Source organism: Tenrec ecaudatus, chromosome 14 (assembly GCF_050624435.1).
Source record: "Tenrec ecaudatus isolate mTenEca1 chromosome 14, mTenEca1.hap1, whole genome shotgun sequence".
Taxonomy (NCBI): domain Eukaryota; kingdom Metazoa; phylum Chordata; class Mammalia; order Afrosoricida; family Tenrecidae; genus Tenrec; species Tenrec ecaudatus.
Genome location: NC_134543.1, coordinates 71,340,347 through 71,364,539, shown reverse-complemented (window position 1 = coordinate 71,364,539; position 24,193 = coordinate 71,340,347). Strand labels below are relative to the sequence as shown.

Genomic DNA, 24,193 nt, shown 5'->3' with positions numbered 1-24,193 from the left:
GTGAACTGCTGTCATGAAATCATGGGAGACCAGGTGGGTGCTGTTTCTCTCAGCATAACCTGACCTGCTCCTCGTTAGTTATTTTTCGGTGTCATTGAGTCGATGTCCACTCATAGCAATCTTGTGTGACAGAGGAGAACTGCCCCATAAGGCTTAATCTTCATGGGATCCGATCACCTAGCCTTTCAACCACCCATTAGGTGGTTTGACCCATCAACCCTTCAGTTCACAGTCAAGGCCTTAGCCATCGGGCCACCAGGGTTCTTTTAACCTAGTCTTATCCTAACAAATATACATCACATCAATGCTCCATCGCTCTGTTGTAGGGGCACTAATGTTATCCAGCTCATAGGACTCTAAACCAAACTCACTGTCATGAGTCAATTCTGACTCATAAGGATCCAAATTAGTATGTGCTGGGTGCTTAGAGCAGAGCAGAACCTATAACAAGAACTCAGTAAGTGTAAGATTTTTAAAACTTTTTATTATGGAAAATATCATATATATATATATATATATATATATATATATATATATATACACAGAAATAGAGATGGTGGTATAACTAACTTCCAAATACCTATCATCCAGCTTCACAATTATCAGCTCATGCTCAAGCTTGTTTTGAAATAAATTTGAAGCAAATTTCTTACAAATTCTTATAAGGTATCTTTTAGTCTATACACTTAAAAAGTAAAATATTCTTGGTAAACACAGATATGTCATCCTCAGACCAGAAATCTTAACCAAAAGTCTTTAATGTCATCCAAAATCCAGTTGATATTCAAAATCCCCTAAGTGTTTTAAAGAACTTTGATTTTATGTGTTTGAACCAAGAGCCTACAGAATATAACTTTTCACACATCTCTCAGCTTGACTCTCAATCCCTCTCCTGTGTGCCAAGATAATAATGATCATAAACCAGCTGCCGCCCACCAGGGCTCCTCAGCCATAACATTACGAATTAGTTGAATGTATGACCAAATAGAGCAGGCTAATTTGTAAGTTGATCATTTTGTATGGCCCACAAATGATGTGGGCAGGGAAAAGGTCCCCACCCCCACCCCCCACCCACACTCTAAACAGTTTTCTTCGCTCTCCCTAAGAGCTCAGAGCCCTTCGCAGGGAGATGAAGGGAGTGGCTGGCGGAGCAAGAGCTTTCCTAAAGACCTTTGAGGAATTGAGAAGGAATACCCTTAGGGCATTGGAAGAAAAAGATGCAGACTTTGTTCTAACCATTAACAGATAAGAAAGGTCAGGGAGGTCACGGAAGTGAGATAAGGAATCAAGTGTTTCCTGAAAGTAGACCAGTCGGGTGATCTCCAGCTGCTGTTGGGCAGTCGGCCTGCTGCTCAAGAGCAGCCAGCCAGGCATCGTCTGCCTCCCTTACAGCAAAGTCAAGCGCACAGCCACAACTGTAGCTTCCAGCAGGTAGCCTCTGCAACAGGACTGCTCAGCCGTGTGCCTGTCTTTCCGCTTCCTCCCAGGAGCCCTAGCAGAGCAGGCTTTAAAGAGCTCTGCTCCAAACCAATAAGTGGGTTGTTTGAACTTAGCCCACTCCACAGGCAACAGATGGAGCAGTTGACTTCTGTAAAGATTGCAGCCTTGGAAACGCTATGGGGCGTTTCTACTGTGTCCTGTGGGGTTCACGGGTTAGTTTAGTTGACCATTGTCGGGTCCTGACAACTGATTTAAATAAGCTCAGAGGCGAGCATGATAGGAAAATGATATTTTGAGAAAATGTTCCAAAATTCTCAACCTGGGCATTAAGCGAGTCAAAGAAAGAGTGGGGGCTCATAAAAGACTGTTGTGGGACATGGGTTTATGCCACTCAGCTAATCCCACTTCTCACTTTACCTCTTTCTGATTCTCAATTTCAATGTCTCTGCTGTACCCCAAGATTTCGCGCTGCATCACACCGATTTCAACTCTTAGCTACCCTCTAGGACCCAGTAGAACTGCCCCACGGGCTCTGAATCTCCATGGAAGCAGGTGCCACATCTTTGTCCCATGGAGAGCCTAATGGATTTGAACCACTGAGCATTTGGTTATGAGCCAAGAACTTAACCACTGCACCACCAGGGCTCCTTCAAAGAAAAAAAATCTCAAGGTCTAGATAACAATCCCAGTTAGGTGTGGTCTAAACTTTGTAACCAAGATAGAAAAGGGGAAAGCAAATATAATGCTTTTTCAAAAATCTGTATTTTAGTTAAATTCAGTAAATAGTAAGCATCCACTAACCCCTTCAATATCACAGGCAATATGCTCTTAGGTTGTGGAGGAGAAGCAGGGGTTAAAAAGCCAAGGTCTCTACCTTCAAGGAGCTTATGATGAATAAATCAGAGACTTGAAGAAAAGTTTGCTTTAGGCAAATTGGTTTCCTCAATCGACTTTTGGTGAATTTAATTTGGCTAAATGACTTTGGGGAATTGATCTTCAGCAAATTGATCTGCTGCCCAAGTGAGCAACTAACTTTAGAAAGTCATAAGAGGTATGAAAGGAATACAAATCAGCTGCCTCTGTAACTGAGAGGTGGTAGAAAATCAACTGTTCTCTAAGGACATTTGGATGGGTCTTGAGGAATGAGTAGGAGTTAAATAAAATGGAGGCGAGTACTGACCTGACACAGAAGTGACCGGGCCTCGCTTCCTTGAAATCAAATTCCAGGTCTCACATAGATAGAGACCCCAGCCCTACTACCAGCAAATGGGCTCAAAAGTATTCTTTATTCCCACTCTCTTCTCAGAAATGACTGTTTTAGTCTGCCAGAAAGGAGCCCTAGTGGTGAAGTGAGTTACACATTGGGCTACTAACCTTAAGGTCAGCAGTTTGAAACCACCAGCCACCCTGTGGGAGAAAGATGAGGTTTTCTATTCCACTAAAGATTTACAGGCTCGGAAACCTACAGGGGCGGTTCTGCTGTCCTAGAGGGTCACTGTGAGTCAGCATCGATGCCATGACAGTGAGTTTGGGGTTTTTGGAGTCTTCCAGAAACAAGGCAAAACCAAAACCAAATTCATTTATTAAAACAGCTAATTCACCTTTTTTGTTGTTGTTGTTGTTAATGCTCTCCTACACCATTTCCCATCACTCTCTCCGATATGCCTCTATGCCCAGGTAAGTCAGAGACCACTGAGAACAACACAGGCATTAGGGAATGTTCCTCACATTATCAATCCCTTCCACGGCCCAGTGCAAAGGCGTTAAAATAAAGCAGTAAAAAGGGGAAGGGAAAAGAGTTACCACCGGTGGGTGGATTGAGACTCAGGGCTCCCAATGGGCGTCAGAGGGCAGAAATTGTGCTCCATGGGATTTCCTAGGGCTGAGTTTCAGAAGCACATCGCCAGCACTTGCTGCCCCAGGGTGGACCAAAAACCTCCAGCCTGCGAGTTAGCAGCCGAGTAGATTAGCCGGCCGCCCCACCCCGGTACTTGAACCACACAGTCTCCACAAATCAGAGGCCACCTGTTTATGCCCTCATTTTCCAGCTTGAACACAGCCCTGCAGGATCCACGTCCGGGGTTCTTCTAGTCATAAAACAACTCCCTTCGAGAGAACCTGCTCTTTGAAGGGGGAAAGCATCAGACCCTTCTTCCATTTACTCAGACGAAGGTGCTGTGCATCTGCCTCGTCTGGCCCTTTAGCAGAGGTAATTAAAGGGTACTCATCAAATGGATTTCACCAGTCAGACGGCTGAAGTTTCTGATCCGGGCAATGTATCATGTCACCCAAGTGCATCAGGGTTGCTTTTGGTTTTTTCTAAATATTTTCTTTTTCTTTCTCTTTCTCTGCTTCTCTCTGCCTTAGAGCCTCCACCCATGAAATTGAAAGATTTCTGGTAGAAATTCCTTTGTTGCATCAGCTTTGGAAATATGGATTACAGTATTCTGTGAAAAACATTTATTACCCTGAACTGTGACTCAGACATTGTTGCGTTTCTGGGGTTATAGATTTTCTTTCAGCTAAACTAAGGCTCTAAGTCACACTGACAGTTGTAATGTGTGTAATACCACAGTACCAGATTCTATTACACACATATTTTTGCTAGAGGTTTACGATGTTAAAAAATATTTCTTCTTTTTCCCAATACCCTTCTGTACCTGTTGTGTAAATATATTAGCACCTATAACACCAAAGTCGATTTCCAGATGAAATGTGCCCAACAACAGTAGTTTGTCCTTCAAAGGGAAAGCAGAAGAATAAGAAGGGAACAGTGCACACGAGCTAATGATATTCAAGCACAATATTGAATTGTAATAAAAGATGAATGAGAGAAAGTGCGTGTCATTGTGAGGGATGGAGAAGGTTACAGAAAGCTGAGGCCAAGCAAGGATTTATCATGGGTGTTGCTGCAGGCATTGTGTTGAAAAATCTGCCAAATTATTTGCAAGTGAATTTAATGGGAAAATAGAGCAGTCTACTGGGGTGGGGTGGGGGTGGGGGTTGATATTCTAAAGATTGTTATCTTTTGTGCAAGAATAAGATAAAGCAAGAAATATAGGAGAGAAATCACAATTGATTCCTGAAGGAGGTGGAACTTCAAATTAATCAGTGGGTCCTGTCAATTCCATAAATGCAGGAAAAGGTCTTTGTTAAAGTGCCATTTGGTACGGCAATTTTTCAAGGTAGGTGAGAAAGCGCCCGCATTGAAGATAGAATGGACTTAATTAGCACACCCACTTGCAAAGCCATTCACTGGAAAGTCCTGCCAACAAATCTTTCTACTTTCCTTTACTTTTGAGCGCTAAGTTTCATTTCAGTAAAGGAAAGCAGAAACACTAGGTCTGCAGGGTCTTCGACCATAATGCTCTCTTTCTCCCAAAAGAATCCAGTGTGACGAACGCCTGGGGAGGAGGGGGGTCCAACTGCCGTGAAGGAAATCGTCTGAGGCAGAGAGAAAAGATAACAAGGCCAGAGATAGGTAAGGATTCCTTCTTTCAGCTATTGTTGTCTCTCTACACATGTCAGTCTCTCGCTTAGGCAATAATAAAAAAGCAAAATTGAGCAGAGTTCAGCTCATCTTCCTTGCCATGGCACCTACATTCATGCAGAAGTGGTAAATGATGAAATGATTAAAGGAGACAGAACGTGACAAAGAACCAGGAGACAGATCGCCTACAATCCACACAATCAGCCCTGCCTTCCTCAGTCCGCCTCAGTTTGTTCCTCTCGGTGATGCAGTGATTATGGTTTGGTCACATTGCGACGCAGTCAGGAATTACTGAAAGAAAGCCTTGTGGCTGGGTGGGCTTGGGTTTGTAGGTGGTGTGTGCTTTTGTTTGCTTTCTTTGTAGGGAGAACCTCTCATGCCATTCTGTCTGATTTCAAATGCAACTGTAGAATACAGTAAAAAGAAATCAGTATCTAGTGTCTTTAATATGTAATAAATAGCTAATACCATTAAAATAGTTATGCTCTTGGATCTAGTAATTCTACTGTGAATCCCCAACCTCAACTAAATTATCTCAAATGCAGAAAGCTTGAAAGCGCTGATAGTGTAAGTGCAAGACTATTTTCAGTACAAAAGAGAGAAAATACTCTTATTGTTGCCTGTCCAACAGCTCTGTTACCTATTTTCTTCCCCCTTTAATAATCTTTTGATGTGGCAGAGAGCCTGTCCTACAGGTAAATCACCGCAATGGTTAATACAAGTGCAGGGGGAGGACTCAGTTCTGGCCAAGGGGACCTAGGGTGAGCCCCTATACAGGGATCCCCTGAAGTAACATAGCTAAGTCAAAAGGAATTATAGGAGGGGTACCCCAAAAAAAGATGCTCGTTTTTTTTAATATAGGGGGTGGGGTTAAGCGCATTTGAAATTCATTCCACCAGACTGTTGATCAAGCTTTCTCTTTAGAGGTTCTGAAAACAGTGTGACAAAAAAGGCCTGATTTGTGGCAGACGGGCACTGCTTTTGCCACCACAATGCACCTGCTCACGCAGCCATCTCAGTGCGCCAGTTTGTGGCAAAAAAAAAAAACACAAAAAAACCCAGCATGCCTCTCTTGCCCCACGCACCTTACTCATCTGACCTCACTTCATGCAACCTCTTTTTGCTTCCACAAATGAAGAGGGACACGAAAGGACAGCGATCTGATGAAGACAAAAAATGAGGGAGGTGCTAGCTGCCATCCAGACAGGTGAGTTTGAAAAATGTTTCAACGAATGGAATCACAGATTGGACAAATGTAAGAGGTCTGGATGGTTGATAGTTACCCCTATCCCACCAAAAATAAAAATAAGAGGGAAAGAACGCGATGCACTAAAATATCCCTTTCTGCCTTCCCACTTGCTGCCTGCTTGGGAATCTACTGTGTGGAAATACAATTCTGTTGACACCATTTTTGTTGGGTTTTCTCACTCCCACCAAAGATTTAATACATACATGTATCCAATGAAGAAACATCGTGAGCAATTAAAACATATCTTATTCCCACCATAGCAAAGCGTGTATTGCTAATGCCAGTGATAACTTGCCTTTCATTCCTGTACCGGTCTCAGAAATCTGTTTTCATCCACAAAACCCGGGCAAGCACACACACATATACACCCCCAAAATAAGTGAGCAATACAGGCTTGACTAGCATTTGTGGTGGAGAAATGGAAGAGATTTTTCCCTCACTCTCCCCCAAATAATTTTTCTTCGCGAACTGTTTTCTGCTCTGGCCGCCTCTGGCAGTTGTTATTCCTCCCTTCCCAGGTAGCATCGGGTTTCCTGGATCCTCCCATCTCAGCCCCCACTCTGAACCCTCAATTCCGCATCCTTTCATTGTACAGAACAATGGAGTACTGTCCCACCTCCTAGTCCAAATTAATGTACCCAGGTCTAGAGCAGGATCTACATTTCCTAAAAGTTATATTGAGGGTCACTCTTTGCCATGGGGTCTCCCTCTGTATCCCAAAGGTTTGCCTTATCGGGTATTTACCCCCAAAGAAGCGCACATACACATCGCCCAAGAAGGGTTCCAGTGAATGCTGTATCACTTCACAGGGAAACAGAAGCTGCTCTCTATGACAGGTTGGGATGATGCGTTTTCCTTTCGTTTTTGTACAGATGTGTCCTTCGTACACTTAGAGATGTGTAGCAAGCTCAATTCCAAGAAGCATTGCCTCCGGTCGTGGCCTTAGTCTGTGAACAACAGGACTCTGTATGTGCAAGATTCGATTCCATCTTCTGAGGTTTCCATAGCTCAGAGGAGACCGGAGGTCTGTATCGAAGGAGCTTTCTGCACGGCAGGCCTGTTCTGTAAGGTGCAAACCACCACCACTGCCACGGAAGAGCTTCTTATTCATGAGGACCCCATGCATGTCCAAAGCACGTGAGTTAGACGACGCTCTTCTGTGGTTCACAGGATTTCCACAGGGTCACTTTTGGACCTTTCTTCCTAGTCTGTCATCTGGAAGCTCTGCTGAACCCGCTCACCGTGGGCCACCCTGCTGACAGAGCATAACTTGCAGCATGACGGCGACAAGAAAAAAGCCACAGCAGGACTAACTGACAGACGAGTGTCGGTTAAAAGAACCTGTCGTTGGTGACACAGTTGTCTCTAGGCAGGAAACTTCTCCATCTCCCTACGTTTGTCTTCTGCCTAAAATGCTTCCTTACCGACACTGCCTATTAAAATACTGCCTATCAGGAAAAGATAACCCCCAAATTGCCCCAGTTGCTGTTCAGTTGGTTCAGACTCAGGTGCCTCCCTGTCGCTCTGAGTAGAATGATGGTCCTGGGGGTTTTCTGTGCAATGATCTCTCAGAAGCCAATCACTAGGTCTCACTTCTGAGGACTCTCTCAGTGAGTCCAAACCATCACCTCTTCGGTTCATCGCTGAGCATTTAAACTTTGCACCATGTGGGGACTCTTTGATAGAGTTACATGTTTGTGTGTTCTTTTTTGGCCTTAGCTATTTTTTAATTATTATTTTCCTGAAAAATAAATGTACTGTTTATACTTCTTTTAAAGTTATTTTTCATTTTTAAAATATCTTTCAAAAATTTTAATAAACAAAATAACATATCTTTCGAAACTCCATTTAACTCTCCCTTGCACCATCTAAAGCCTTCCTTCACCATCCAGGTGAGAGAAATGCGAAGACTAATAACAGCAGCCTGCTAGTTGCCATCCCCGCGCGTCTGTCTGCGCTACTGTGGGGTGGTCGTGCGCGGCGGTGATGCTGGCGGCTGCGCCACCAGGATTTCAACTTCCAGCAGAGTCACCGTGGTGAGCAGGTTTCAGCAGAAGTTACAGACTAAGCATCGACTGGGAAGAAGGAACAGGTGGCCCGCTTCTGGGGAATTAGCCACTGGAGACATCAACAGTGGCAGAGCACTGATATCAGGTCAGGAGAAGAGCCTCGCAGGTCGAAGGCACTCAAAATACAACCAGGGAAGAGCTGCCTCCTCCAAGTCGAATCGGCCTTCACGGTGGGGCTGGAGTCAGGCTTCCATGACCCTCACTTGCTGCTGCAACACAACTGAAACATGAGAAGAAACAGCCACCAACATCCACGAATCACTGGCATGTGGAATGCATGAAGCATGAATCGGGGGATTTGGAACTTGACAAAAATGAAATGGAACACATAAAGATAGAGATCCGAGGTGCTGGTGAGCTGAAATGAATATTGGTCATTTTTAATGAGAAAATCGTATGGCTTACTATGATTGCCAGAAGCGACAAATTCAAGATGAATTGAAATCACATTCACCATCAAAAGAACATTTCAAGGTCTATCTTGAAATACAATGCGATCCATGGTAGAAAACTATCTAGATGCCGATAAGGAGGACCAGTTAATCAAACTACTGTTCAAATTTATGCACCAACCACTAAAGCCAATGATGAAGAAACAAGATTTCTACCAACTTCTTCAGTCTGAAATTGATCACACATGCAATCAAAACATAATTACCGGTGATGGAATACAAAAGTTAGAAACAAATAGGAAGGATCGGTAATTGGAAAATACGACTTTTGTGATAGGAATGAAGCTGGATATCACATGACAGAATTTTGCAAGTACTATGACGTCTTCATTGCAAATGTCTTTTTTTCAATATAAATTGCAATTATGCATGAGGAACTCACCAAATGGAATACACAGGAACCAAACTGACCCCATCTTTTGGAAGAGACCCCATCTGTGGAACAGATCATCAGTTGCTCATGTGAAAGTTCAGGTGGAAGCTCAGGAAAATTAAAGCAGTCCACAAGAGCCAGCAAGATTAACCCTCTTACCCAAAGGCCCACGGTCATTCTGTGACCGAGGTGGGATTTGACACCAGCAAGCACTGATTAAGCCCTGTTATCTTTCTACCACACCTAGAGTCCATGCTTAATACGTATTTATCACAAGAATTTATTCCTGAATTATTCCTGAAACAATCTTTATCTGATCCCCATTGGGCCGCTTGATTTGATCATAATTACAAACCAATATGAATATGAATAATTGGAAATCTAAATTACATTTTGATAACTCTGTTTTTCTATTAGGTTATGTTGGTCAGATAACGGTTAAGGTCTAATACCATACGATTCTCTGCCAATGTCTATTTTCATAATGCCAAATACTCCTAAACCATTGCAAAGACAGTGACCACATAGCCCTGCTAAGAGATGTTGCTGCAGGAAGTTGTGCTGAATTCAATGAAAGACCCAATTTCTATTCGAACACACACTTTAAAATGACTCATCCAATAGCATGTAAATTTAAAGCACGTCACACACATATGTGAAAATAAGTCAAAAAGTATTGCTGCTAGTATTTCCGTTAACATCTACACGTGTTTTTCCTAATAAAATGTGGTTTAAACAGGTCTCCCCGAAGGGTGGATGACTGCAGACACAGTCTCTCAGTTCTACACTTCTCTGAGTCTCATTGGGGCTGTCAAATCCACAGTGGTTTCTGAGAGGATCGACTGGGCCAGTTCCATTTTTGGCGGAGAGGTCAAGTCAGAAGGTCAGGGAACTTTTTCTTCAGATTCCAAAGGCAACATCTTGATACACTTTCTCAGCAGACATAGAACGATCGCAGGGACTTATTAGGAAGATGTTTTAAGGAAATTGAAGTGTGTATTGGTGAGAAAAAGGCCAGGAACATTTCTTGGGATTTTTCTTTCCATAACAACAAGGCTCTTGCTTATTCTTCAAAGGGAGCAAAGCTTTCCGGTGACAACTTCATTGGGAAAGCTCTCCCCAGCTACCCTACAGTCGTGATCGTGCCCCTTCCCACTTGGTTTTGTCCACACACCCTCCCCCCACCAACAACACTTTATTAAGCATTTAAAAGGAATACCAGTTGGCACACTTGATTTTGCCCAAACTGCCATTTTCACCTGGTATAAGCCAGAGTACAGATTCTTTGGGGAAGAGTTTGATGGAAAAGACTCTGGAGAGAAAAAATAGTTCGCCTTTTCATAGTTTTGTTTGGTTAAGGTTTCTGAGATGCTATAACAATACTGTTGGACTTACCCCATACTGGCCTGGTATCGGGAGCGAGTGACTGATCTGGGTACCAATGCCCTCCTGGGTGCACCAGGTTAGCGAAACAGCAGGCTGCCTGCACAATACCTCAGCCTAAATCTTGCAAACCTGCCATCTCCCTCCCGTGTCTAGCAGTCAAACATCTACACCTCCTCTAAAGAAATCGGCCAGACAGAAGAGAAAATTATTTTTATCACATGTCTCTCTCACTGCCATTGAGTTGATTCTGACTCTTGGTGACCCTATAGGACCAGCGAGCCCAGCCCTGTGGGTTTCCAAGACTACATCTTGACGGGTGTAGACACAGCAAGCCTCATGATTCTCTCAGACAGCTACTGCAGACCTTGCAGTGAGCAGTCCTCGCCACCGCCCACGACATCTGCAGGTCTCTTCCCATTTTGGTCTATAAAATCACAGAACAAAAAATCATATCATTGGCTGCACACCTCCATGATACGATTGCCGAGGACAAACGTGTGCATAAGCAAATGCGGCAAAGAAAGCTGATGGTGCCCGGCTATCAAAAGAGATAGTGTCTGGGGTCTTAAAGGCTTAAAGGTGAACAAGCGGCCATCTAACTCAGAAGCAAAAACCCTGCATGGAAGAAGCACATCAGCCTGTGTGATCACAAGTTGCCAAAGGGATCAGGTATAAGGCATCATCAGAAAAAAAAATACCATAGTGAATGAAGGGGGAAGTACAGAGTGGAGACCCAAAGCCCATTTGTCAGCCACTTGGCGACCCCCTCACAGACGGGTCTAGGGGAGGAGATGAGTCAGTCAGGGTGTGATGTAGCACCAATGAAGACTATAGCTTTCCCCCAGATCCTAGCTGCTTCCTCCCCCCCACCCTCCCCCACCCCCGCCCCAACTACCATGATCCGATTCTACCTTGCAAGTCTGGATAGAGCAGAGGTTGTACACTGGTGCATATAGGAGCTGGAGGCACAGGGAATCCAGGGTGGATGATACCTTCAGGACCAGGGGTGTGGGGGGCAATACTGGGAGAGTAGAGGGTGAGTGGGTTGAAAAGGGGGAACTGATTACAAGGATCTACATGTGACCTCCTCCCTGGAGGACGGACAATGGAGCAGGGGGTGAAGGGAGACGCCGGATAGGGCAAGATATGACAAAATAATAATCTATAAATTATCAAGGGCTCATGAGGGAGGGGGAGCAGGGAGGGAGGGGGTAAAAAAGAGGACCTGATGCAAAGGGCTGAAGTGGAGAGCAAATGCTTTGAAAATGATTAGGGCAAAGAATGTATAGATGTGCTTCATACAATTGATGTATGTATATGTATGGATTATGATAAGAGTTGTATGAGCCCCTAATAAATGTTTAAAAAAATGATGAGAAAAAAAACACCTCACAATCTTTTGTGGGTACTTCATGACTGTAAGTGTAGTAGATGCTTAATGTGGAAATGTGCTATTTCTTTATTGCAGATTGTTGAAATCTGAACAGTATAAAGGGAGATGATTTTTTAAATTACCCAAAGATAATATCACTTTTGCTATTTTAACATTCCTTGCTCCTATCTTTTCCTATGCATTTTTTCACATCCTTAAAATCATACCAGAGTCCATTTTTAAAATACTTTTAAGCATAACTACTTAATGTTCCTTTTTTCCTTAATATCCCTTATCATAAAATTTTTATGTATTATGAGAGAACGTAGAAAACACACATAAAGATACACAAAGAAAAAGAATCACATACAATCCCACCACCCAAAGTAATCATCATTAATATAGTTATCATAAGGACAGCTCTTTAATTTACCCTGATTCATTTACTTAACTTTATTCACATTAAAAACTATCTGCAAGCATCATTTGGCAGGGCAGGGGGTCATAATTAAAATCATTTTAAGTTAGGGTTATTGAGGTATAATTTATAGGCAATAAATTGCTCCTTTCTAAGTGTGAAGCTTTGACAAATGTGTACAACTGAGTACCCTTCACCAAAACCAAGACACATTTTCTTTTTCAACATTTTATTAGGGACTCATACAATTCTTATCACAATCCATACATAAATCAATTGTGTAAAGCACATATGTACATTCTTTGCCCTAATCATTTTCAAAGCATTTGCTCTCCACTTAAGCCCTTTGCATCAGGTCCTCCCTTTTCCGGTCCCTCCCCGCTCCTGCTCCCTTATGAGCCCTTGATAATTTATAAATTATTATTTTGTCATATCTTTCCCTATCCGGCATCTCCCTTCACCGCCTTCTCTGCTGTCTATCCCCTAGGGAGGAGGTCACATGTAGATCCTTGTAATCGGTTCCCTCTTTCCAACCTACTCACCCTCTACTCTCCCAGTATCACCCCCCACACCCCTGGTCCTGAAGGTATCATCCACCCTGGATTCCCTGTGCCTCCAGCTCCTATATGCACCAGTGTACAACCTCTGCTCTATCCAGACTTGCAAGGTAGAATTCAGATCATGGTAGTTAGCGGGGAGGAAGCATTTAGAAACTGGAGGAAAGCTGTATTCTTCATTGGTGCTACATCGCACCCTGACTGACTCATCTCCTCCCCCAGACCCCTCTGCAAGGGGGAGCTCCAGTTGCCAACAAATGGGCTTTGGGTCTCCACTCTGCACTTCCCCCTTCATTCACTATGGTATTTTTTTTCTGATGATGCCTTATACCTGATACCTTTGACACCTCGTGATCGCACAGCTGGTGTGCTTCTTCCATGTGGGCTTTGTTGCTTCTGGGCTACATGGCCGCTTGTTCACCTTCAAGCCTTTAAGACCCCAGAGACTATCTCTTTTGACAGCCACGCACCATCAGCTTTCTTTGCCACATTTGCTTATACACCCGTTTGTCCTTGGCGATCGTATCATGGAGGTGTGCAGCCAATGATATGATTTTTTGTTCTTTGATGCCTGATAACTGATCCCTTCAGAACCACGTGATCACACAGGCTGGCGTGTTCTTCCATATGGGCTTTATTGCTTCTGAGCTACATGGCCGCTTGTTCACCTTCAAGCCTTTAAGACCCCAGACACTATCTCTTTTGATAGCCGGGCACCATCGTCTTTCTTCACTACATTTGCTTGTTCACCCACTTTGGCTTCAGCGGTTGTGCCAAGACACATTTTCATCACTATGTTCATCTCCCTAAAAAGCCCCCTGTGCCCCTTTGTTTGGTGGTAAACACTTTTTAAACAGATACAAAATATTCTGCTTTGTGTATGTCATGATTTACTGTTGCTCCCAGCCTTTACTTATGAACAATGATGCAAATAGCATCCTTATGAAATAACTTTTAGTTCGATTTTAGATTGTTTCCTTTGAAGAGACCTCCAATATTTAGATTTTTGAGTAGCAGTATTACTGAGTCAAAGTTTTTTTTTAATTTAAATATTTTAAAATATATTTCCTATCTGCTTTCCTAAAAGGTTTTGCACTTTATCCTTTATATAATTATATGAAGGGACTACTTCCTGACATACTTTCCTAGTCAGCATAGATATCCTCATTCTATAATCTTTCCTAATTTGATATATGAAAACCATATTGCATGCATTCAATTTGGCTGCTTTTAATTATCAATGAAGTTGAACAGTGTTAAAGGTTTATTAGTCATTTGTAGATCTTTTGTGAATTGTCTTTATCCTTGAAGTATTCATTTTTACTCACTGACTTTTAAGAGCTTTATATATTGAGATTAGCCCTATTTCTCTCATGATTCTAGTAAATATTTTCTCTGGAAAAATAAGTTATTTCACATATATGTGTGTGTTATCTATCTTCACATTTTCATTCTTTATTTCAAAATACAAAAGAACAAGTCTATTGGTCCGTTCCTTTGTTTTCAAATATCAAATCAATTGTTATATTCACTTTAAAGTACTGTAACCACTGAGAATTATAGGACAGTTCTTTTCCATTGTCTTTAGTTTTGGTATTTTCAATAACACTAATTTGTCACATATGTGTCAACACATAATTTTTACATCTGCATAGGTCATTTAAATAAATTAGAAAATGAGAACAAAATTGTTCTTTCAGATTATGTTGTTGTTGTTGTTGTTGTTGTTGTTGTTGTTGTTTCCATTTCAGGGGGGTATATCCCACCTTGGGGGAAGGATGAAGACATTTGAGCTCTGAAGCTCAATCACGACATTCCAGCCTCTTGCACTTGGTAGGGCAGGATGAGGAGACCTGTTTGCCAGCCTGGCCTCCTCCCACTGCACAGTGTGCAGTCTCAGCAACGACAGTGTCAAATCGGCAATGCTCCTGAGGGCTGAGCGTTTATCAACTCAGTAGGTCAAAAGTCTGCAGACACCGGGGGGAGCAGCGGTAAGCCACAAAACTCACACTTGTCCTCCCGGTGCAGCCCTGCCATCAGCGTCTCTCTCAAGGGGAAGAGCTTGGGGTAGGCAATGGTAAACATGGGCTCACTGCACGGGTGACAGTGCCCCAGGGGCCAGTGCAGCAGCTCCAGGAAACTTCTGGGTAACAAGATTGGAGACAGAAAGTTCAAATACAGATTCCTCAGGACTAGCTCCTGCAGAGGCAGAACTCGATCCTCGTGCGTGCCGCTGGACTTCACCTCTGCTGGGAGGAAAAGGGTGAGTTGCCCAGATGAAAAAGAAAGCAACTTCCCCTCTGGAACTGGAATGCGTGAGCCACAGCCACTGCATCCAAGGACTTTATTGTACAAGTAGGACGGCCAGCCTTTCGGGTAAATGTTGTTATCCACATAAACATGCTGTAGTTCTCGCGATCGCCCTCAATCAAGTGGCAAAAATGCAAGACGGTTTCCAGCCATGGAGAGTTCATTGAGACTGGGAAGCTGGCAGAGATGATGCGGTACACACCGTAGAGGATTTCGGTCCACAGTCAGGTACTGCAGAGAAAGGCACAGGTGAAGCTCTCAGGTCCAGTTAGCGAGCGATTGGCAGAAAGGTCTAGGGTCTGCAGCTCCTTCAAATCACCAGCCTCTGGAGGTAGGTATTGTAGTTGGTTATTAGCTAATTGAAGATGACGTAAAGCTTTCAGACGACCAATTTCTGGGCAAACAATTTCTAAGGCACTGTCACTAAGATCCAGACACTGGAGTTTCATAAGGGACTCAATAGCTTCTGGAACCACAACTATGATATTTGAATGAAGGTACAGTCACAAGGTTTGGAAGCTTCTGAGCAAGATTTTCTGGCGAGGTTGTAAGGGAGGAGCTCCTTTTCATGTAGTCTCTCCAGGTACTGCAGCTCCTCGTCTCTCAGTAACTGCAATGGGAATTGGTGCAGATGCCTGTAATTTAAGAACTAATTCTTGTGCTTTTCCAGTCTAGCCAGAGATTGCCTTACAAAGTCCAGAATCCATGACCGAACATAGCCCATCAGGACTCAACGGCAGCGCTACATCTTGTCAAAATTGGTCCATTTCTCTGAGCCTGCAGAGCCAGGGGGTGGGGTGTTTTATTATTTTTAAGTGTTAACTTTCATATATGTAAATAAATTATGTGTTTATCTTTCACTGTAAAATGAATAACTCTTTGAAAGATCTTTCATCCAGTTTGAACTCGTCCCTTTTCTAGAGTAAAGGAATCAAGAATGAGGGAATGGGATGGGCGTCGTTGAGGTAGCACAGATGCGGGAAATGAAAACTCCCGAAGGGACTGTCTTCAGTATAATAAAACACCATGTGTAAAGGGTGGAAACTCTTTTACTGAGTAAGCCACTGATGGATGGGAGTTATCAACGCTTAAAACAACAATAATAATTTTAAAAGCATAAAAAAGAAAGACAGAAGTAAGCTGCCACTGTTGCGATACATTGCCATTAGAAAACAAATGTGGGAGGATTCTGGGAAGATGGCGACCAGGGGACCCACATACTCTGAGAGCTCTTTTGAACAAAGCGGGTTTGGTGTCCAGGTAGTGGAGTGGTAGGAGTCTGGTGAGTGAAATATCCCCCTGGGACAGCACCCCACCCACCCCATACATTTGTCCTGAGCTGGGGCCTCGATTCGTGGGACATCTCGAATCACTAGGCTGCCACTATCACGGCCACATCTAGTTATAACCCCACTCCATCCCCAGACCAGACCCCGAGCCCAGAGTTGCTTGCCTGCTCTGCCAAGACACGCACAGAGGTGGCAGGACCCCTACAGCAGCTGTCCACTCTCGGAATCCCACTAGGAGAGAAACTTCCCTTTCCCACGGTTCCCCTCTCCCCACATGACAGCAATCTGCCCTTGGGCCCCTGTCCCTTCCTCCATTCACCCAAGGCCCGGGTAACTGACCTGCAGGCCACCGGGGGCTGCCTGGGCGACCCACACAGGGGACTATCCAGCCCTATGGCTGCCTGGGACCTCTCCACCGGCATCCTGTTTGCGCAGGCCCGCGACCCTGTCAGCTTAGCTCCCGCTCCACTCCCAATCACGAACCTGTGCTGCGCACTTCCAGCCGGCGCGAGCCTGCAGCCAGAGCCCCAAGCCGCTGCTACCCCAGACACTGCGTCTCCACCAGAGCCACTTCAGGCTGGCCTGCGCCACCGCGGAGACCCAGACCTGCCTGCCGCGAGCGCCCCTTCCAACATGGACATCCCCGGCGCAACAGTGGGCGTCCCTGCCTACTGGGACCACGAGCGACAGGGCTGTGCACTCTTGCGGGAGAGGCGTTGTCCTCCACGGTGCGCCCTGCGGGGACTCCAGCGGCGGCGGGTCCGAGCTCTGAGCCTGCCGTGACACATTCCTCCCAGGGCGGAGTATGAGTACCACTGCCCACTGTTTCCCGCCAAAACCGCCGCTGTCCCATCGGGCTCGGACGACATCGCTGCGGAGACTTTGCTGCTCACAGGGCCGGCGGTGTAAGTGATAAACGTCCCTGCCTGCTAGGGAGCCTAGGACATGGCCTTGCGGTCCCCGCCAGAGCCGTCTGTGCACCCCAGCCGGCTCTCACCACCACGGTACCCTGCGGGGTCCCCAGCGCTAGCATCTAAGCCCCAGCCCTTCCCAGGCAGCATAGGAGGCGGGCGCTGCAGCCAGTGCCTCTCTCAGCACCCATAGCAGCTCCAGCATTTTCCGGTCGGTGCAGGAGGCCCGCCCCTGGGGGCTGCTCCGCCTGTGTAGCCTCTTCCCACAGGCTCAACTCTACAGGCCTGCAGGGACCTGGGAGGGCTTGCTGATCTGAAGAGCATTCTCCCCCACATAGCCGGGCTCCGGAGTCCACATCAGCACATCTTTTATCTCACCTGGTTTTTCTTTTTTCTTTCTTTCACTTCCTGTGTTGTCTTTGCTCTCTTCTTTATTCCTAATTTTTCATTGTTGCTAGTACTGCTCTTCTGCCCCTTTGCTATCAGTTTTCCCTCTTTTTCTTCTCCTTCCACTTCCACTATTATCACTTCTTATCTCTCCTCTTTTATAGATTCTCCTTCTTCCTCTCCACTTTTTATTTTTCCTCCCAAAGTTTTGTTTTAAATTATTTTTTTAATTTTTAACCTTTTAAATCGTTCTTTTTTATTACTAAACCAAAAATGGCTGCTAAGGGCACCCTGACAAACCAGGTCAAAGCAGCCTGGGGGCACTCACTGAGGCTCCAGCCCCCACTCCAATTGCTGAAATATCTCACCACTTCGGGTCACTAAGCCTTTGGGGAACTCTGCCTACACAGCAGTCTGACCCATCCTTATAGTAGGTCATAGACAGTCACCTGAAAGAATCCTTAACAGTAACACAGATAATGTTCCCCTGGCCTCCCAGAAGCATGGGGCCTATGAAAGGATCGAGGAAAAATCAACAGACCACATCACTCCCCCCCAAAAAAACAGAGAGACAAAACATAGTAGCAGAGCTAACGTCTCTCATAGAAGAAACAAACACAGATCTGCCACAGAAGGAAGTCTTCAGAAGTTTGCTCGCAGTAATACAGGACCTGAGGGAAGCAACCCAAAATAAGGATGCAATGATAGAGGAGATAAAGTCCACAATAGAGGGGATGAAATCCACCCGCCAAAGGGAACTGCAGGAGCAAACTGAGGAGGTAACAGAAGCCACACACAAGGGCACAGAATTTACAATTAGGCTTGAGGAGGCAGAGAACTGTATTAGTGATCTCGAAGACACTCAAACAGACCTAAGCACGCGAGAAAGACAGTCAGATAGGAAAATTAAAGAAACAGAAGATAGCCTGAGATCAGTGACAGATGCTATAAAGAGGAATAATATTCGAATAATTGCTCTACCAGAGCACAACACAACACACAAGTCGACAGCCAAGATAGCAAAGGAATTTCTGAAAGAAAACTCTCCCACCCTAACGAGGGACTCCCACCCTAACAGGCACTCATACAGGAAGCAGAAAGGACGCCGGGTATACTAGACCCCAAGATGAACACACCAAGACATATAATAGTAAAAATATCCAACTTAGAGGGAAAAGAGAAAATTTTACAAACAGCAAGCGAAAGGAAGACAGTCACAAAGGAGTGCAGGTAAGAACATGCTCAGACCTATCAGCAGATACCATGAAGAGGGAGAGAGAATGGAGCAACATCTTCCAAAAGCTGAAAGAAAAAAAATACTTCCCCCAGAATCCTGTACCCTGCCAAGTTATCCATTAAGATAGATGGTGAGATAAGGATCTTCCAGGACAAGGAAAGACTCAAAGAATATGCTGTAAGACACCCGACCCTGTGGAAGATACTGGCTGACTCACTATGGCCAGAGGATCAACCTCCACCAAGAACAAACAGGAGACCACCGCATAGCCCATCTTCATCTAGAAGCCAACATGCCAGCAACAAGTACCAGGACAACAGGGTCTCAGATGGAAAAGAGGACAAGATAGAAACTCTCCACTCAAACACAGCACACTGATATGAAGTGAGATAGGTAAAGACCCAAAACACAAAACAGGATATGGCAACTATGAATCCACAGATAGTGATAATAACTCTGTATAACAATGGACTCAATTCGCACATGAAAAGAAAAAGGCTGGAGGACTGGCTCAGAAAACATAATCCATCAATCTGTTACCTGCAAGAGATACATCTTAAGCGCACAGACAAAAATATGCTAAGAATAAAGAGTTGGCAGAAAGTTTACCAATCGAATTGGAACTCAAAAAAAGGCAGGGGTGGCTATCTTAATCTCTGACAAAATGGACCTCAAGATCCAAACCGTAAAAAGAGACAAAAGAGACACTACATAATGCTCAAAGGTTCAGTAAACCAAGAAGCACTTAGCATATTGAATATTTACGCTTCTAATAATGGTGCAGCGAATTTGGTCAAACTATTAAAAAGATGAAAAAAGAAACCATGGACTCAACAATCATAATAGGTGACTTTAACACTCAGATATCACAGAAAGACAGATCACTGGGAAAGAAGCTTAACAAAGAGACCTAAACAATGTAATTGGGCAACAGGGCCTGATAGACATTTATAGAGCTTTCCATCGAAACGCAATGGATTTCATATTCTTTTCAAGTCCACATAGATCTTTTTCAAGAATAGACCACATGCTGGGCCACAAGTCCAGCCTGAGTAAATTCAAACACATAGATATTATCCAGACATCTTTCTCAGATCACCATGCCATAAAGCTGGAGATTAATAAGAGGATGTCCAGAAAAGCAAGGGCAACCAATTGGAGGATGAACAACCATCTCCTGTGACATGAATGGGTACAGGCCCAGATCAGAGAGGATATTAGGAAGTTTCTAGAAACTAACAAGAACAAGAATACAACATATCAAAACTGCGAAGATAGTTATCAGAAGTAGCTTGATATCATTAAATGCATATATGAAAAAAGAAGAGAGGCATATGACAGATACATTAACACAAAACCTCCAACAACTAGAACAGAGTCAGCAGAAAACCCCTCCAATAGCAAGAGAAAAAAATAATAAAAATCAGGGTGGAGTTAAACCAGTGGGAAGACAAGCGAACAATGCAAAAGATAAATGCACCTAAAAGCTGGTTCTACTAAGGAATTAACAAAATTGACAGTCCTCTGGCAAAGCTTACTAAGGTTAGAAAGGAGCAAACATCCATAGCCAGGATAAGGGGATGAATCAGGGGCACTAACAATAGACCCCAATGAGATTAAAAGGATAATCACAAAGTACTATGGAGGTCTGTATTCTAATGAATTCAGAAACTTGGAAGACATGGATAAATATCTGGAAAAACAGTCTCTCCCTAGGTTATCTCAGACAGAAATCAAGAACTTCAACAAACCCATAGCGAAAGAAGAAATACAGAGGATCATCAAAAACCTACCAACAAAAAAAGCCCCAGGGCCAGATAGTTTCACAGCAGAATTCTACCAAGCATTCAGGCAAGAGTTGACACCGATCCTCCACAAAGTATTCCATAACATAGAAGATGGCAAACTCCCAAACTCATTTTATTAAGCTAACATTACTTTGATAACCAAACAGGACAAAGACCCCACAGGTATAGAGAACTACAGACCAATATCTCATCTATGCCAGGAAAGTTGAAATTTCTTAGCCAACTGACTGGGAGAGATCCATATTTAAACCCATTCTAAAGAAAAGTTACCCAACAGAATGCTCAAATTATAGAATATTACATGATATTAATTTTTCTGATGATCATCCAACATCGGTTGCAACAGTACATTGACAAGGAGCTGCCAAAGGTTTAGGCCAGATTCAGAAGTGGATGTGGAACTAGTGACATCAGGTAAATTTTGGCTGAAAGTAGAGATTACCAGAAAAAAAAATGTTACTTGGGTTTAATCATCAGCTCTGTGGATTACCACAAACTGTGGCTAGCCTAGAGAAGAATGGTAATCCCAGAACACCACATTGGGCTCATGAAGAACCTGTACCTGGATCAAGAGGCAGTTGCTCCAAGGGAATAGTGCATGGTTTAAAACAGGAAAGATGAGAATAATGAATCAACTGATTTTAATAAAATAAAAATAAAACAGGAAAGGTGTATGTCAGAGTTATATCACCTCACCATACATATTGAGTCTGTGTGCTGAGCAAATTATCAGAGAAGCTGGATTATATAAAGAAGAATGCAGTAACAGGATTGGAGAGGGGCTTCTTAACCTATGATAAGCAGATGAAATCACCTTGTTTCCTGAAAATGAGGAGGACTTGAAGTACTTGCTGATGAAGATCAAGGATTACAGCCCTCAGTATAGATGACAACTCGATCTACAGAAGACCAAAATCCTGACAACTAGACCAATAGATAGCAACATGATAAATGGAAGACAGACTTCCGGTGTCAAGGAGTTCCCCTTGCTCTGGATCCACAACCAGTGCCCATGGAAGCAGCAGTCAAGAGATCAAAGGACGCATTGCATTGAGTAAATCTGCTGCGTGAAACTTCTTCAACATGTTGACAAGCAAGAATGTTACTTTGATGACTAAGGTACACCTGACTCAACAACACTCACTCACTACTCAGATTCCTCTTTCGGTTTGCTAACCATTCTGACGTTTTCTCCTTTCCTGATTTATGTTGATGTCTCACAGTCTTGTTTACATACCCTGGAGAATTTCCCCCAGCCCCACAGCCTTCATCCGCACCTACATACATTTTCATGTGTCACTTCCCTGCACCTCAGGTGGCTTATGTATTTCAAATCCACATGTCCAACCATCTTCTGTGTTATGGCATGAATGTCCTATGGCCTGCCTAAATTTAACCCAGTAAGATTGAATCAGTGGGGTTTTTTTATACTACGTATCCTACCATGACCATTTGTTACTCCTATCTCTATGTTATCAGACACTTAACACTATTGAATTGCCACCTCATTCCAAACCCCTCTTTCATTCTCACCACCTTTACCTGTATTATGGCACTCATTACCTCTTGTGGAAATTACTGAAACAGTGGCCAAGTCAAGCACAGCAACTGGTCTCTATTTACCTGGAGCAACGGAAGAAGGAGGATGTGGAAGAAGAGGTTAGTTGCCTCTGTGAACTGCCCCCTTTTCCATAAGACTAGAACCACCTAAATGCCATTAGAAAAATACTCTGACCAAAAACTGCATAGAAGAATCCAATTATGTAGTAGAGGGCCAGCACACAAAACAAAGAGGAAAGCCCTCCAAGAGATGGACTGGCACAGCGAGGACAGCGATGTTGTCTCTGCGGTAAGTAGTCACTATGATTCAGAACAAACTCAACAGCACCTACTAGTAACAACAATAGCTCTGCCCCCAAGGGATTCTGCACTGGTCGATGGACACCATGCCAAGAAAATGGGTTTGGCATCCTTGAGACATTCCAATTGGGTTTCTTTTCATTGTTTGGGTTTGGAGATCAAAACTAAGTCTGAAGGGGCAAGATCAGAATGTAGAGTGGATAGAGACAGGATGCACCATAAAATTCTCTTAGGGCAGATATCTTGTCACCATAGAAAAAAAATTCCTTGGCACAGCTTTCGTGAATTCTTCCTAAGCAATGCTTTCAATGTTCTGAAAATGTCTTCCGCAGTCCCCATGACCATCCTGTGTCCTTTGAGAAAATCTACCAAGATGATTCCCTGTAACCCCCCCATAGTCACCATACTTTCTGAGCTGACCTTTTTGCCTTGGATGAAACTGGGAAGCCACTTGGTTGATAAGATTAAGACAAGTGTATGAGGGGTCTTCAAAAAGTTCGTGGAAAATTCATATTGTGAAAAAGGTATACATGGATTTTAAAAATATGTTTTTGCACCAAAACAAACTCATACTAACTTATGATAACATGTCTGCACAGGATCTCATTGAAGGTACTAAGAGAGACAGAGCATCATTTGAAAAGAGCCCCAGTATCAAGGCAGCAGATGGACATTGGGCCCCTACTCAAGTACTCCCTCAATACAAGAACACTTTGTTCTACTAAACTGGCATTCCATGATGCTCACCTTCCCAATACAGTCACTGAAGACAAATGGGAGCATAGCAAATGTGGTGAAGAAAGCTGATGGTACCCAGCTATCCAAAGATATAGTGTCTGGGGTCTTGGAGGCTTGAAGATAAACAAGTGGCCCTCTAGCTCAGAAGCAACAAAGCCCACATGGAAAAGCACACCAGCCTGTATGATCATGAAGTGTCGATGGGATTGGGTATCAGGCATCAAAGAACAAAAATCATATCATTATGAATGAAGGGGAGTGTGGAGTAGGGACCCAAAGCCCATCCATAAGCAACTGGACATCCCCTTACACTACAGAAGGGTCACGGGGAGTAGATGAGTGTCAGGGTGCAGTATAGCATCAATGAAACATACAACTTTCCTCTGGTTCTTTAATGATTTCTCCCCCCCACCCCCACCCCTTCAGGACTTCAGTTCTACCTTACAAATCCAGCTAGACCAGAGGAAGTACAGATAAGAAATGGAAACATAGGGAATCCAGGACAGATAAACCCCTCAAGACCAATAATGAGAGTAGCAATACGAAGAGGGTAAGGGGAAGATAGGGTAGAAAGGGGGAACCAATCACAAGGATCTACATATAACCCCCTCCCTGGGGGACGGACAACAGAGAAGTAGGTGAAGAGAGATGTCAGACAGTATAAGACATGACAAAATAATAAAATTTATAAATTATCAAGGGCTAGTGAGGGAAAGAGGTGGGGAGGGAGGGGGGAAATGAGGAGCTGATACCAAGGGTTCAAGTAGAAAGCAAATGTTTTGAGAATGATGATGGCAACAGATGTACAGATGTGCTTGACACATGGATGGATGGATGGATGGATGGA

The 24,193-nt window shown here is 43.8% G+C and overlaps 1 pseudogene; it reads right to left on the bottom strand.

The window, feature by feature from the left end:
* Window positions 1-14,752: 14,752 nt before the first annotated feature.
* On the bottom strand, window positions 14,753-15,840 carry LOC142426610 (leucine-rich repeat-containing protein 28-like; annotated as a pseudogene).
* Between the last annotated feature and the right edge of the window lie 8,353 nt (window positions 15,841-24,193).